This window comes from Sinocyclocheilus rhinocerous, unplaced genomic scaffold, assembly GCF_001515625.1.
Source record: "Sinocyclocheilus rhinocerous isolate Xijiao unplaced genomic scaffold, SAMN03320098_v1.1 scaffold1583, whole genome shotgun sequence".
Lineage (NCBI taxonomy): Eukaryota > Metazoa > Chordata > Actinopteri > Cypriniformes > Cyprinidae > Sinocyclocheilus > Sinocyclocheilus rhinocerous.
The window spans coordinates 215,543-231,357 of NW_015640052.1; positions in this window are offsets into that span (position 1 = coordinate 215,543).

The window sequence follows — 15,815 nt, forward strand, 5'->3', positions numbered from 1 at the left end:
AAAAAAAAAAGTTTTTGAAAGAAGACTCTTGCCCACAAAGACTGCATTTATTTGATCAAAAAAAGTAAAAACAATAATATTATGAAATATTATAACTTATAACTTATAACATTTTATTATATTTAAAAAGCAATTTATTCATGTGATGACAAAGCTACATGATCAAAAATGCAATAAAATAGTAATATTGTGAAGTATTACTACAATTTAAAAGAACTGTTTTGTATTATAATATATTTTAAAAATGTATTTCTGTTATTATAAAGCTGAATTTTCAGCAGCCATTACTCCAGTCTTCAGTGTCACATGATCCTACAGAGAAATAATTCTTATATGCGGATTTGCTGCTCAAGAAACATTTCTTAATATTAAAAGTTTTGAAAACAATTGTGCTGCTTAATATTTTTGTGAAAATCATGGTACATTTTTGTGAGAATACTTTGATAAATAAAATGTTTGATCAACAAAATTTAGAAAAAACAGCATTTATTTGAAGTAGAAATCTTTTAAATGTCTTTACTGCCACTTTTGATTGATTTAATACACCCTTCCTTAAAAGAAATATTAATTCCTTGAGGAATTAAAAAAGCTTTCTAATTCTAAAGGTACTATTTTATGATTTTTGTCCTTTTTGGAGCACTTTCATTTTATGGAAAACATTAGCTTGGACAGACAGTCTGGCTAGTTGTTTCTTTGGTGTTTCTCAAAGAGAAGTTTTTTGTTATTAGATGGTCTGTTGCTTTTAAATGTTTGTTAAATTGTGTAAAGTAAAGGTGAGCACATCTTTTTGTGATAACAGCTGGCAAGCTGACAGTATATTCACACAGACAGATGTGAACTAATGAAACGTTAGCATGCTAAATGCTTCTCTTCTCATCTTAATGTCCCACATAGAGTTGTTATTGGTTATTAGGGATGTGATGCTTGTTTTTTAAACCAATGACAGTCTGTTGCAGTCAGCAGCAGGGGGTAGTGTGCTGTACTGGTTAAAGATCTAGGCTGCTAACGGAAAGAGTTTGAATCCCTCATTGAATTACCATTGTGCCCTTCAGCGAAACACTTACAGCAACCCCGGTTTCTACAGTGATGATTCTCCCTGTTAGAACTGCACTTTAAATTGCTTCGGGTCACGGCATCTTTTAAATGACTAGAACTCAATAGAAGCTTATGATAGTATCACTAGTTCAGGTGAGTGAAGGTGAAAGGGACAGGCAGAGAAGTGCTATTGACCCCGAGCAATGTTGAGTCCGGAGTCTAGTTAGTATGATGATGATTATGTTTGATATAACTGAGAATGAGTTTTTGCATTTGGATAAAAATGCAAGTAAGCATAGAAATAGGAGATTTGGAAAAAGTTCTGTCTTTTTTGGATTCTAGCATTTACACGCTAAAACAAAGTAAAGCGATGATACAGAGATGCTAATACAATTGAGGATTGTTCTCCTGACGAGAACTTTACACTTAATTTACATTTATGCATTTGGAATTTTACCCAAAGTGAGTTCTATCAGTTCATGCCTGGGATTCAAACCCATGACTTTGGAGTTGCTAGTGCCATTCTCTACAGTTTAAGCTACAGAAATGTTCAAAACAAGTAGAAAAAACGATGTTGATACAGAAGCTTATTTGGTCTCAGAAGAATCTGAGCACAGTTTGAGACATTGTTGAGATCTCATCTGAAGCTTCAGAGAAGACACATGTAATATTACTGGATTTTAGTCTTTGAAGAAAAATCTTAGGAAATTTAAATGGATAGTTCACCCAAAAATGAGAATTCTGTCATAATTTCCTTACCCTCATGTCTTTCCAAACCTGTATGAATTTCTTCTGGGGGACGCTAAAGAAAATATCTTGAAGAACATTGGAAACCAAAGATTTGAGGCCATTTCTCAAAATATCTTCTTTTATGTTCCACAGAAGAAAGAAAGTCATAGAGGTTTGGAACAACACAAGGGTGAGTAAATGATGACAGAATTTTAATTTTTGGGTGAACTAATGCTTTCAGTAAAAGCCTCCATTTCATTTTATTTTCTGGGAGAAATGATAGAGATATAAAAGAGTTTTTTATTTATTTCCTGCAGCTATTAAAATAAGCATGCTGTGATGATCATAAGCAACATTTATAGCTGTCTCCTGTCTGGATTCATTAATCTTCGTGTCTCCTTACCTCGCGAGGCTTTTCTTTTTGTGATATGTTTGGCCGCATAAAGTCTACATCATAAAATCATATTTAGAACAGCTGCTCATTGATCAAAGGATAAGCAAATACGCACACTATTTTCTTTGGACCGTATGCACACATCCTTGTCATAAATTAGTCAGATTTAAACATACGGAGAGGGAAAAAAGAGAAAAGTTGCTTTTTGGCAGCAGTGGCCGCTTACGCCATACTGTACACACACACACAATTTGAATGGCTCTTTAGCGAAGTGGTGGCTTGCAGTTAGTGAAGCACTGCAGATCGACAGCTCGCTCTGTCTCTCCTCCCTCCCTCCCTTCCTCTCTCCCTCTCCTCTTCTCTCTCACAAGCACACCATCACAGCTCGGCAGTCGTCCTGACAGGAGCACGCACTCCTCTGCTCTCCCGCTTCTTCGCCGATTAATTCCAGTCACTCATTCGTGCGCCGAGCAGCCCGCACGGGGCTTGCAGAGACGCTCCGAGTTCATTCGCTCACCCCTGCTCTCCCCCGTCCTGGGGAGTTTACCGCTGGATTAGTGGACGTTTTTTTGTTTTTGCCCCCAGCAGCGGGAGAAGGACGGGCGAAGCGTGAGGATGGCCCAGCAAGCGGCCGTGGGCCACCAGGACACGCTGGCAGTGCCGCCCATGCCCAAGCATGTCGGGCTGAATGAGGACCTGGTGAAGATCCTGAGGGAGAACCTCCTGCAGCAGGAGCGACCCCGAGGGCACCGCCGCTCGCCCTCTTCCATTTCGCCCCGGCTGTCGCCACGGAACTCCCCCCGTCTCCTCCGACGGATGCTTCTCAACAACAACAATCACAAGCAGAGGCGCTTCACCGTGGCACATACTTGGTAGGACCCTGCCTGCCATGTTTTTGTATTTTTAAAATTTATTTATGGCTTTTTATCAGAGTTGGAAAAAGGAGCGTTTGTATGTACGTCTTGTCAAACAGTTTCTGTGCGTGAGAAGTTTTGTTCTGTTTGTTGTGTCTTTCGGAATCGTTTCCATACGCTTCCTTCCGTGGGTTCTGCGTCACTTTGAGTGGCGACTGCCGTTTTCAGCCCGCTGGCGTGCTATTTGGTGTGCAGGCAAACAAATATTAATGTGCATGTTCTCCTTTGATATTACCGGTCTTTCCATAACACCTGGCAGATGCTCTCCCGCCACTGTTGAATAAATCATACCTGCATAAACGCTCTTTCAGGCTTTCCCCCTTAAGGCGAACGTTGAACGGATTAATAACTACATATCGCACTTCATCCTCCAGTATCCTAATCATCCAATTTCTTGCCAGCAGAAATGAGATGCAACTAATTGTTTTTTGTCATTGTTGTTGAAGGTGACGGAATATTGGGCTCCAGGAAGGATTTTTACATTGCCTTCTACTGTATTCACTATCTTAATTTCACACTTCCTTTCCTGCCGCCCCCTTGCCATCCAGATTACTGTCACAAGCCACTTTAGAAATACATGTTCTTTGGCCTTTTTTCTGTTTCTGATCCAACACCAGAGAGATGTGCTGAGCAGAAACACTTCTCGGTGCAATTCTCATATGTAAAAGGTGGCGTTTAAGTCTTCGCCCTGATGAAATGGAAGTAGTGATAGATCTTTTCTTCCGTTTTGTGATGTACATCCAAGTGTAATGGATTATGAGAAACAAAGAACTGTAGGGCGGGACGTAGTTCTATGCATTCGTTGTTGATTGGTTTTTGAAATGTGGGCATTGCTCTCAAACCTTCAAACAATTTTCAGTCTGCATACACTTTTAAGCAGGTTAAATGATTGGAGTAGCCCTGCATACGTCACCAGAGAGAAGTCTGACATTTTCAGCGGACGGTTCAGTTTTAAGTAAACATTACAAGGTCAAAGCATTTTTTAAAATATAAAACACATGCACTAATGAAATGTTTACAGGAAGATTTATCAGATGCATCCAGTAACTAGGACTCTTTTGCATTTCATGCCAACCTTAATGCAAATGAAATCACACATTCGTACATTCTCACTGATTTTGCAATCATTTGTATTGATCCCTACCCTCAAGATGATTTCTCTTCAGAGAAACGCTCTGTCCATTCTTGAAAGCCTTTGAATTGATGCGCTCATCCAAGGTCTATCAGCTTGTTTGGTTAGAGACGGCTTTCCAGAGAATATCATCATTCAGAACTGCAGGGGTGTAATCAAGGTGTCAGCGTCTATGCTCATTAAATCTGCTTTAAATGTAGATGGCCTTGTGCATTTGCCCTCATTTTTCCAGCATGTCATATATCTGCAGATATAATTTGTAGTGGTAACAAGCATACTCAGAAATCCAAGTCAAAGTTACATGGTTTTGGCGATAATGAGAAATACGCCCTTGTTATTTGCAATTAGCTATTGCTAGTGTGCAGAAAGTGCTTCTTGTTTGTCAATTGACTAGGACAGCTAGGCATTATTGACGTATCTGTTTTTTGCTCTCAAGAGATCCCTTTGTAAATGTTGCCCATCTAAAAGAGGAAAAATCCCTGCTGTGTTTCAGATGCGATTAATTGGCCCACATTTCAGAGGTGTGGGAGCTGTTTTGTGTAAACGGTAAAAAAGGAGATCGCTTTGCTCAACAGCTGTTGGATTCAAATGCCTTTTTTAAACGCCATTATTTCGCCCCTGCACAGGAAAATGGTTCCATCAATCAGGTGAAATGGAGCCTGAGGTTTTGCCATTTGGGGGGTGATTTCTAGGATGGCCTCAGATAGAAATCTCTCGGATTTCGGGTATTTCAATTTTCCAGTACATTTTCATGTCCACATTGTCTTAATATATTGGGTAAAATATAAAACTTTTTTTTTTTGAGATTGAAATAACATTAGTTAGTTTCTTTTGTCGCAATATTCCAATTAAGTGAACATGGAGTGAATGTTAAATAATTTTACTTTTTTTCCCCTTTTTTTCACCATGTCACTGGGTGTATAGCACTGACTTAGAAAATTATATTTTATTACTTGAAATGAAATTTATTAGGATATATCCCAGGTATTTCTTCTTTTGTTTTTTTGGTTCTTTAATCAAAAAGTTTGCAAGAGTGTTGCACAAAAAGTGTGAATTTGAATTGGCCTGATCCATCCATCAAGATCAATCAATCCATCTTTTTTTTTTTCAAAAGTTTTAAACAAAGCTTTGTCAAGACAATATTTAAAGTTTGTTTTGACCAACTTTGCCTTTCTAGTTGAATTTCGTAGAATTTCAGTTCAATTCTACTTCCATACATTTAAATTACTACTTCAGTTGGTGCACAACTCTGGTTTCCAGCAAAACATTAACAACTTAGCAATGGCAAACTCGTGCTTTTTTTCCACTGTCTTTCTTTTTTTGCTATTTTGTGAATGTGTAAATCTGGCGTACCCTGAAATACGTTCCTAAATTACAACACATGCACAAGTTCAGAAGGTAGTGCATAACGATAATGACCTACATGTGTCTTGTTTGCAAGAGCAGATGGTCAGATGACAGAATGAAATAATCATTTAACGCTTATTAGGAATCGCTTGTAATCCTAATGGACTTAGGTGTCAATTAATGTTTCTTATGAATCATGGCTTAGAAGGTAGTGCGTCTCAAATGTTGGTCTTTTTCTAGATTTTACCAGGCCAGATAGGGCTTTTGAATCTTTTATTCAGAACCATTTGGACTGGATGTGGTTTACATTGTTTGAGGCTGGATGCCCACTGTGACAAAAAGAAGCACTTCACAGTCATGGTACGTTTTTGAAAAGATGAGAGGAAGCAATGTTTACAACAGTCCTCAAATCAAGTCCCCTTGTTATATTTCCTCTCACTATCACTGAGACAAACTAGAGATATTTTGACAAATGTATGATACAGATCATCAGCACCACTGCATGCACGCTGTGCGCTCGTTTTCTCGCTCGCTCTCTCTCCCCCTCGCTCTCCGGCATAGTCATACTCTCGCTCACACATGAATGCACAAAAAACAAACACAGAAGTACACACAGTCACGATTCCATCACCTCCCTTTCTTTCCTGCTCACCAGCGCCGTGAGTTACCTTAGTAATAAGTTAGAAAAAAGGTTTGAGAGATTTCCAGAGGCCTTGAACTGAAGAATGTGAGGAGTGATGTAAGAGGCACTGCAGGTTGGGTGGAAGAGATGGAAAGAGTGCATGCAGAATGGAGAGGAGGACCACTATAGAAAAATTTACGAGAGAATATATAATGCTCATTATAGCTTTTTCATGACCTATGCAGATTGTTATGTTTAAATGGCTGTTAACCAATATCCAGAACTGATTTTTAACATATATTTTATTATTAGTAATAAATGGTTCTTCTGATGTATGTACAGTGAGGTCCATGTATATTTGGACACTGACACAATTTTCATAATTTTGGCTCTGTATGCCACCAGAACAGAATTAAAAATAAAACAATAAAGATGAAATTGAAGTGCAGACTTTAAGCTTTAATTGAAGGGGTTGAACGAAAATATAACATAAAATGCTAGGAATTACAACCGTTTACCTCCTTTGTGATGCTTTGCCTGGCCTTTACTGCAGCTGACTTCAGTTGTTGTTTGTTTGTGGGTCTTTCTGCCTTTAGTTTTATCTTCAGCAAGTGAAATGCATGCTCAATCGGGTTGAAATCAGGAGATTGACTTGGCCATTGCAGAATAATCCACTTTTTACCTTCAAAAACTCTTGGGTTGCGCCGTCCAATCAACTTTGCTGCATTTGACTGAATCTGGGCAGAAAGTATATCCCTATACACTTCAGAATTTTCCCGGCTGCTTCTGTCACGTCATCACTAAACACCAGTAACCCAGTGCCACTGGAAGCCGTGCATGCTCATGCCATCACACTGCCTGTAGACATTGACAGTGACATGCCTACCTCATGGAGAGTGTTTATCTCTTGGCTGGATGTTGTGAAAGGGTTTTTCTTTACCATGGAGAAGATCCTCCTATCATCCACCCCTGTTGTCCTCCGTGGACATCCAGGCCTTTTTAAGTTGCTGAGCTCACCAGTGCAATTTTTTTCTCAGAATGTACCAAACTGTTGATTTGGCCACTACTAATGTTCCTGCTATCTCTCTAATGGATTAGTTTCGTTTTTGAAGTCTGTTTCACTTGTATGGAGATATCCTTTGTAGGATATCAGACCGAATCAGACAATCTAAGATTTGGTCAAACATGGCTGAAACCTGATAACGAAATAATAGGCCACGCCTGTCCATGAAACAGCTTTTGAGTCAACTGTCCAATTACTTATGGTCCCTTGAAAAAGGGGGAGGTGCATAACCATTGAGAATACCCTCAAATTAGAGCTCAGAGTGTGCACTTTAAGGCCCATATTCATTATATAACTGTATATATATTATTTATAATCAAAATAATAAATATTATTGGTTTTGTTGCTGTTATTATTTATAACAATAAGAATACAAGTGCTTTATTGTTGTTAATAATACTATAATACTATTGCTAGTACTACTACTAATAATTATTATTATTCATAATAATAATAATTGTTTATTATTATAAAATAATACAAAATACTAAAATAATTTTTGCACAATAATGTTTGAACTAGTCTAGCAAAATTTATGATACCATTTGTAACAACGTTCGTAGTTCGGGAAGAAGGAGGCGGGAACCGGCGAATATTCAAAGAAAACTTTAATAATAAAATAAACAAACACAAAACGAAAGTAAAGCGGCAGCCCCTCGCGGACGACTGCCGCACACAAAACACAAAATAAAGTCCAGGCCTGGTCCTCTCTCGTCTTTCACTGTCGTAACTCCTCCTTTTATCCTTCCGGAGCTCCTCCGTGGGACTCGAGACCGGTGAGTGGTGCAGGTGTCGCTCATTATCAATTACTCCACCGGCCTCGCTCCATTCCCACGGCTCTCGGCCCTGCCCCCACTCGTCACACCATTGTTGTCAGATTTTATTGCTGATTTAAAAATATGCAATCTTGACTAATATTTTCGGAGTAGATATAAACTATACTTGCAATTTTCAGCAGCCATTACTCCAGTCTTCAGAGTCACACGATCCTACAGAAGTTCAGAGTCCAAATCACCCAATCAGCCCAGCACCTCACCCATAAACCCCCTCACAGCTGAAGCTCCCATACCGACACTGCAATGCCTCGCATATTGATTTTTTTTTTCTTTCCTGCCATACTGTATGTTCCTTTTCTCATCCTCTATCTCATTTCAGCTGAAGAACTCTGAAGCTTTGCTGAAATCACTGTTAGCTTTCACAGCAGCACAGCCAAGAGCGTTGATTCCATATAGATGAGGGGTGAGCGCGCGTCGTGCTGGAGGAAAAGTTTCAAAAGTGCTGGAGAGGCAGAAAAAAAAGGTGTGGGTGGGAAGAGATGGACTTCAGCCGAGGTGCCCGAGTCAACCAGCAGAGAGCAGATAGCAGGCGTACATGCAATACAGAGGTATTACAAAAAAACGAGGCAAACTCGCAACATCGTTGCAGTGCTTTCCACCAAGCACCCTGCAGAACAGCAATGCGTGGGTGGCTTGAGCTGTACTCACAGAAGGCAATAACTTGATCAAAGCGATTGTTTTCTCTAGACTAGAGATGCAACAGGGTGACTATCAGCCAGAGACAACTGAAGGTCATGGCGATGACAAGCAGCAGACATTTGTGCAGAAGAGAGATGCCATGAACTGATGCATAGCTACATAAACAGGCACTTCAGATTTGTTCTAGCTGGCGGTTTGATTCAAGCCACAGCTGCTTTATTGTTCTACACACACACACACACACACACACACAAACACAGTAATGTGCGTGTGCATGTTAGTGATGGGTCAGGAGGAGGGTGGACTAGTCATCCACCAACTGATTAGATGATTTGTGAGGTCAACTAGATTTAATATATTTAGCAGCAGTGCTTTCAAGGGAATGGATTTCGAGGAGCAACTTTTAAAAATATTTATGTGGTTTAGTGCATATTGCACTTCGATGCAAAGGGGGCGCTAAGGAGTCTGGAGAAATAACAAAAACATATTTAATTCAGTATTAATAAGGTTAAATGATAAATGTTTTAGCCTTTCAGATTTAATCTGAATTACATCAAAACACAACTTGTCAATTTAATTTCTTCTAGATAATTTTACACATTTATAATATATACAGTATATTTAGCATTTAAAGGGATAGTTCACCCAAAAATGAAAATTCTGTCATTAATTACTCACCATCATGTCATTCCAAACTCGCAAGACCTTCGTTCATCTTCAGATCACAAATAAAGATATTTTGATGAAATCCGAGAGCTTTCTGACCCTGCATAGACCGCAAGGGAACTACCATGTTCAAGGCCCAGAAAGGTGGTAAGGACATCATTAAAATAGTCCATGTGACATCAGTGGTTCAAGAAATTGTTGAATAAAGTCATTATTTTTGTTTTCTTTGCGCACACAAAAAGTATTCTTGTAGCTTTTTAAAATTAAAGGGGTCATATGATGCTGCTAAAAAGAACATTATTTTGTGTATTTGGTGTAATGAAATGTGTTTATGCGGTTTAAGGTTAAAAAAACACATTATTTTCCACATACTGTACATTATTGTTTCTCCTCTATGCCCCGCCTTTCTGAAACGCGTATAAAAGTTACGCCTTCTTTCTTTGCGTGAACATTTGGGCGGCGTTATGCAAATCTTCCCAGATAGTGACGTAGGTATGTGGGGGCGTGTTAGAACGAGCTGTTTTAGGTAGGCGTGGCTGACTCTTAACTTTTATAAAGAATATCTCTTTGGATTTGAGACTTTGAGATTTGAGTCTTTGCAACTTTACAGATCTTCTTTATGCACCAAGAGCTTGTAACACTCCAAAGAGAAAGGAAAAATTGAAATCGCATCATATGACCCCTTTAAGGTTTAAGCACTGATGTCACTGATGTGAGTATTTAATGACAGAATTTTCATTTTTGGGTGAACTAACCCTTTAACATATAAATATAAATGGATCTTTGTGTATAAGATACATGAGATTTGTGACATTGTTTGTTCTGTGTTGTGTCTCTAAAGTTGTGTCTCTAAATTCATCCTTTTTAAAGCATAGCTGCAAAGTAAAGACCTGCGTGGGACGGATTTTTCAGTCCCGCTCCCGCCCGTTCCCGCAAGATTCTGTCCCGCGCCCGCCCGCTCCCGTAAAAGTATATCTTATCTGGTCCCGCTCCCGCCCGTGACATTCATGTTTTGTCCCGCTCCCGCCCGCAAAAGCCCGCATAAAAGTAATCTATATAGATTGTTTTCAGTACATTGAAGAAATTTACATGAAATGGTTCTGTAACATCTCCTAAGCTCCACAACATCCCAGCATAAACACGGGAGTCCCGCTAATCATTTCATTCTCCCGCATCCCGCACACACACGAGTCTCTTCCCGCCCGCACTCGCCCATCAAGAGTTGTCCCGTGCCGCACCCTGTTGCGTTGGGTCCCGCGGGTCCCGCTGTACTCCCGCGGGAGTGCAGGTCTCTACTGCAAATTCACAGGCTTCAGCAAGAAATTTCAAGACAATTAGTGACAGATTTTAAATCTTCTGCTGTGACCAATGTACCTGTTATCATGAATAATCCATAAGTCTCTGTTTTTTTTGGTAAGGAATATGAATATTTGCTGCAATAATAGTTTTGTGCAATAAAATACTTTTAGCTAATATGATACATATTTAAAAATTTAAGTTTAATTCCTTTTGCAAACAGGATGTAGAATTGCAATTTGAATGTAAGGAAGTAGAATTAAAAGTAATTGAAATCCATGTAACTTATTTTTAACTGAAAATGTAAAGTTTATCAAGACAAACTTTGAATATTTGCTTGGCATAGATAAATAGATGGATGAATGGATGGATGGAGTAGATAGTTTCAGATAGATAGATAGTTTTTAACAGATAGATAAATAGATATAAGTGAAAGAGATGAAAATAGGTAGTTTTTCTCATCCCTAGTGCATCTGATTTTAACAAGACAAGAGGGAAGGTACTTGTATTGGTGAATGTCACATCTGATGGAAATATGGCAATTGGCATGTGTTTCTTTGATTTGCAGACGTGATAGCATGCGCTAATCATTTCGCACATCTGCAGTGTGCAACGTGTTTATTAGCAGTAATTATGCAAATGACTTTTTCTTCATTTTCCCTATCTCCTCCACCCATGTGTAATTTGCCCAGTAATGAGCGGCAAGTCGGATTTGAGCTGAGGAAACACTAAATTAAATCTCCTCTAAATTATTAATCAATTGAATTAACTCACAGGCCAATAATTTATTCCCAAATAGAATTAAAGTCATTCTCAAACAAACAGAGCTACTGTAGATGAACTACAGTCTGAGAGCGAGTCTGTTTCCATGGCCATACCATAACAGAGAGGTTGCCATCCACTTCTTTGTGCTTTAAGGATCCTTAAACTGTATGTGGATTTTAAGGATGGTTTTTCGCAAGCTGAAGGTCTCCCGGAAGGAACTGTGAGGCGTTGTGCGTGAGATTGGGCTTGGCACAAGATTGGAGTACAGAGGGCTGCCTGAAAATAATGAATCGATGTGGGCAGGAAAAAGGAAGGGCATTGGCAGCCCAGATGCTCCGCTGCGCTTTCAAAGCTTTTTAGAGAACTGATTAAGCTGTGGTCTAATGAGCTGCAGTGTCCCTCCACTGTTTCGGCCCTTTGTTCTTTTCATTTCAGAAATGAAAAGCAAGGCTTTGATTGAAACCAACCTAACCTTTGTTCTTCTCACTGCTAGAGATTCTCCTTATTTATCCCTGTGCACCGACCAGAACTGAACACAGCTGCTGAAATGAAGGTACAATTTTGTTTGAAATGGAAATGATGCATAAGTGATCCTGGGCTTTCCGGTCATCATTCCAGAGTCGTATCATGGTATCCTGCGCCTGGGAGGTGTTGCAGCGTTTGGTTGTTAAACGGTTTTTCTGTAGAGCTTTTCAGTCATGACATTGATTAGCAGGCCAACCCAGAAGGATAATTCACCACTGCATTGTTCAAGAATAGCGGCTTTTGATTTATGAGTAAAATAAAATTGCTTGAAGAGACAGATTCACAATCATACCTCAGATTAGTTTTTTTTATATGTAATGTTTTTTTGATGTTTAATAATAAATTTTTATATTGAATAATATATTTAATATTATATATTTTTGAAATTTTGAATTTTGTTTATATTTAATATACATTTTTATTTGTAACATTATTTTTAAATATTTAAAATTATAGTAATATTAAAAATATGTATAATATATTGTATAATTAAATATTTAATGTGATACATTATAATATACATTTTATATTTTATATGTGATATTTTTAATATACTGCCAACTTAGAGAAGCTGTATATTAATGAAATAGTTCACCCAAAATTGAAAATTTGCTGAAAATTTACTCGCCCTGTAAGATGTAGATGATTTTGTTTTTCATTTGAAAAGATTTGGAGAAATTTAGCATTACATCACTTGCTCACCAACTGATCCTCTGCAGTGAATGGGTGCCGTCAGAATGAGAGTCCAAAAAACTGATAAAAACATCACAATAATCCACAATAAATGTCTTTAATAATAAGTTAGTATATATATTTATAATCAGCTCTACCTTTTCACACCCTACAATGCCTCCCACAGTCACCTTCGTTGTTTTGAAGAGCAAAAGTCTATAAGATTTTTCTTACATATTTAATTCTACATTTATCAAGAACGTGAACTCTTCCTTGTTCTGCTCACTGAAAGTGGGCAGTAGTGTTGGTGCTATTTTCATACTTTCATACTAGCTCATGTATTCAAGATTTGAAAGGAATAAATAAAGAAATAAAACAAACTTGCCCACGCAGTCCCCCAGCGTCCAACTTGCTATCCAACTCCAAAAAGCGAATCTCTGGGAGTCATGGCTGTGTCAGTATCAAGTGTCACATCTAGAGCTCTTCAAAGATAACTGAAAGAGTTTTGTGAGAGGTGAAAACCAAATGACTCCCGGAGATTTGCTTTTTAGAGATTTCGATTAGTGTGATTACTTCTTCTGTTTCATTATACTTTTTTTATTTCTTGAATACTTGTGCTAATGAGAATGTGTGTCATTTATTTTACTTACTTTTCTTTGAGTTTTTATTTTAATTTATTTATGTAATTTACTTTACAGACTACTCGTACATCAAAACCACTGTTCTAGAAACTCTGTTGGGAACCCGTGCTTTGAAAATGCTAATTTGCTTCCAGGTTTTAAACTGAACAGCTGTAGCCTAAGCAACAAACACACACAAAGCTTTTTTCAAAGTAAAATCTTAACATAACCATTGTGTGCTTTGTCAGGTTCAATATTTGAATGCTTCGGCGAATGTTTGAGGTGAAACCTGCGTATTCTATCACATGTCAAAGCAACAGATTGAGAAGGTTATCCTTTTCATCCACTTTTATTTTCTTAGTAGTTGGTTGGTGCTCCATGCTGACATCCCTATGCATGTGGGATGTGCAATCTCTGAGAAATCCTTTGCCTGCAGTATTGATTAATCGTCCAACATTTGATCAAAACTGTATTTTCAGCATCATTACTCCAGTCTTCAGTGTCACATGATCCTTCAGAAATCATTCTAATATGCTGATTTGCTGCTCAAGAAACATTTTTTTATTATTATTATCAATATACACAGTTGAGTACATTCATCAAAATTTTTTTTTTTTTGATGAATAGAAAGATCCAAAGATCAGCATTTATCTGAAATAAAAAGCTTTTGTAACATTATACACTATTCCATTATTTTACTTACTTTTCTTTGAGTTTTTATTTTAATTTATTTATGTAATTTACTTTACAGACTACTCGTACATCAAAACCACTGTTCTAGAAACTCTGTTGGGAACCCGTGCTTTGAAAATGCTAATTTGCTTCCAGGTTTTAAACTGAACAGCTGTAGCCTAAGCAACAAGCACACACAAAGCTTTTTTCAAAGTAAAATCTTAACATAACCATTGTGTGCTTTGTCAGGTTCAATATTTGAATGCTTCGGCGAATGTTTGAGGTGAAACCTGCGTATTCTATCACATGTCAAAGCAACAGATTGAGAAGGTTATCCTTTTCATCCACTTTTATTTTCTCAGTAGTTGGTTGGTGCTCCATGCTGACATCCCTGTGCATGTGGGATGTGCAGTCTCTGAGAAATCCTTTGCCTGCGGTATTGATTAATCGTCCAATCTTCATGCTTCTCGCTGCACTTGAAACCTGTTAGTCATGTCTCGCAGAGACATTACATTTTAGTCTTACCCTGCACTGTATAAATATACAAATATACCCTTATCTTTGCTCTCAGTTCACTTTCTACATCTCATTACCGACCACTTTCCACTCATTTAAGATGTAATACTAAGAAGTACACCTACTCAGCCATGTTCTTGAGAGGACTTGAAGTCTTTCAGTGTAGTTATTAATTTCGTGACCTTTGGAAGATTGTTCCGTAAGATATGTAGTGAATGCAGACTGCTTAATAATCTCAGCCTAACAATCATATATTCAATTTTTACAGTTCATGAAAATTTCTGACAGCAGATGCACCAGTGCATCATTGTTTAGGACACAGCATTATTGTGTTAATTTAGTTAATGAAATTGCTGATTTTTTTTTTCATTGTGGAACTTTAATATTAAGGGCCATGATTTTAATTATCATATACTGTTAGTAAAATATGATGGTAAAAATGTAGGCAGTATATCAGCAGGTTTTCATAATAACACTGAAACAAATTGGTGTTGGATTTACAATTTTCAATTTATCAGTAAAATAAAGTCTGTGTCATTCCTCAAATATTTTTTATTATACATTTTTGACATTTAATACTATATTTTATATTAAACATGATGTATTTTAATATTTAAATATTGTTAAATATTTAGAAAATTGTAAACAAATGATTACTTTGAAACAATTTTAATTCAGAAACTAACATACTCTAATAATTTCTAATAATATATAATATATATATACACTACCAGTCAAACGTTTTTGGACAGTAACATTTTTAATGTTTTTGAAATAATTCTCTTCTGCTCACCAAGCCTGCATTTTTGTATCCAAAATACAGCAAAAACAGTAATATTGTGAAATATTTTTACTATTTAAAATAACTGCTTTCTATTTGAATATATTTTAAAATGTAATTTATTTACATTTGATCAAAACTGTATTTTCAGCATCATTACTCCAGTCTTCAGTGTCACATGATCCTTCAGAAATCATTCTAATATGCTGATTTGCTGCTCAAGAAACATTTTTTTATTATTATTATCAATATACACAGTTGAGTACATTCATCAAAAATTTTTTTTTTTTGATGAATAGAAAGATCCAAAGATCAGCATTTATCTGAAATAAAAAGCTTTTGTAACATTATACACTATTCCATTCAGTATAATTTGTATTATTTTTTTGGGAAAGAAATTATAGAAATTAATACTTTTATTTAGCAAGGATGCTTTAAATTGATCAAAAGTGATGATAAAGACATTTATAATGTTACAAAAGATTTCTATTTAAGATAAATAGTGTTCATATCGATATCGGAATCATATCGTATCGACCGAAATTAAGAAATATATCGTGATATCAATTTTGGCCATATCGGCCAGCCCTA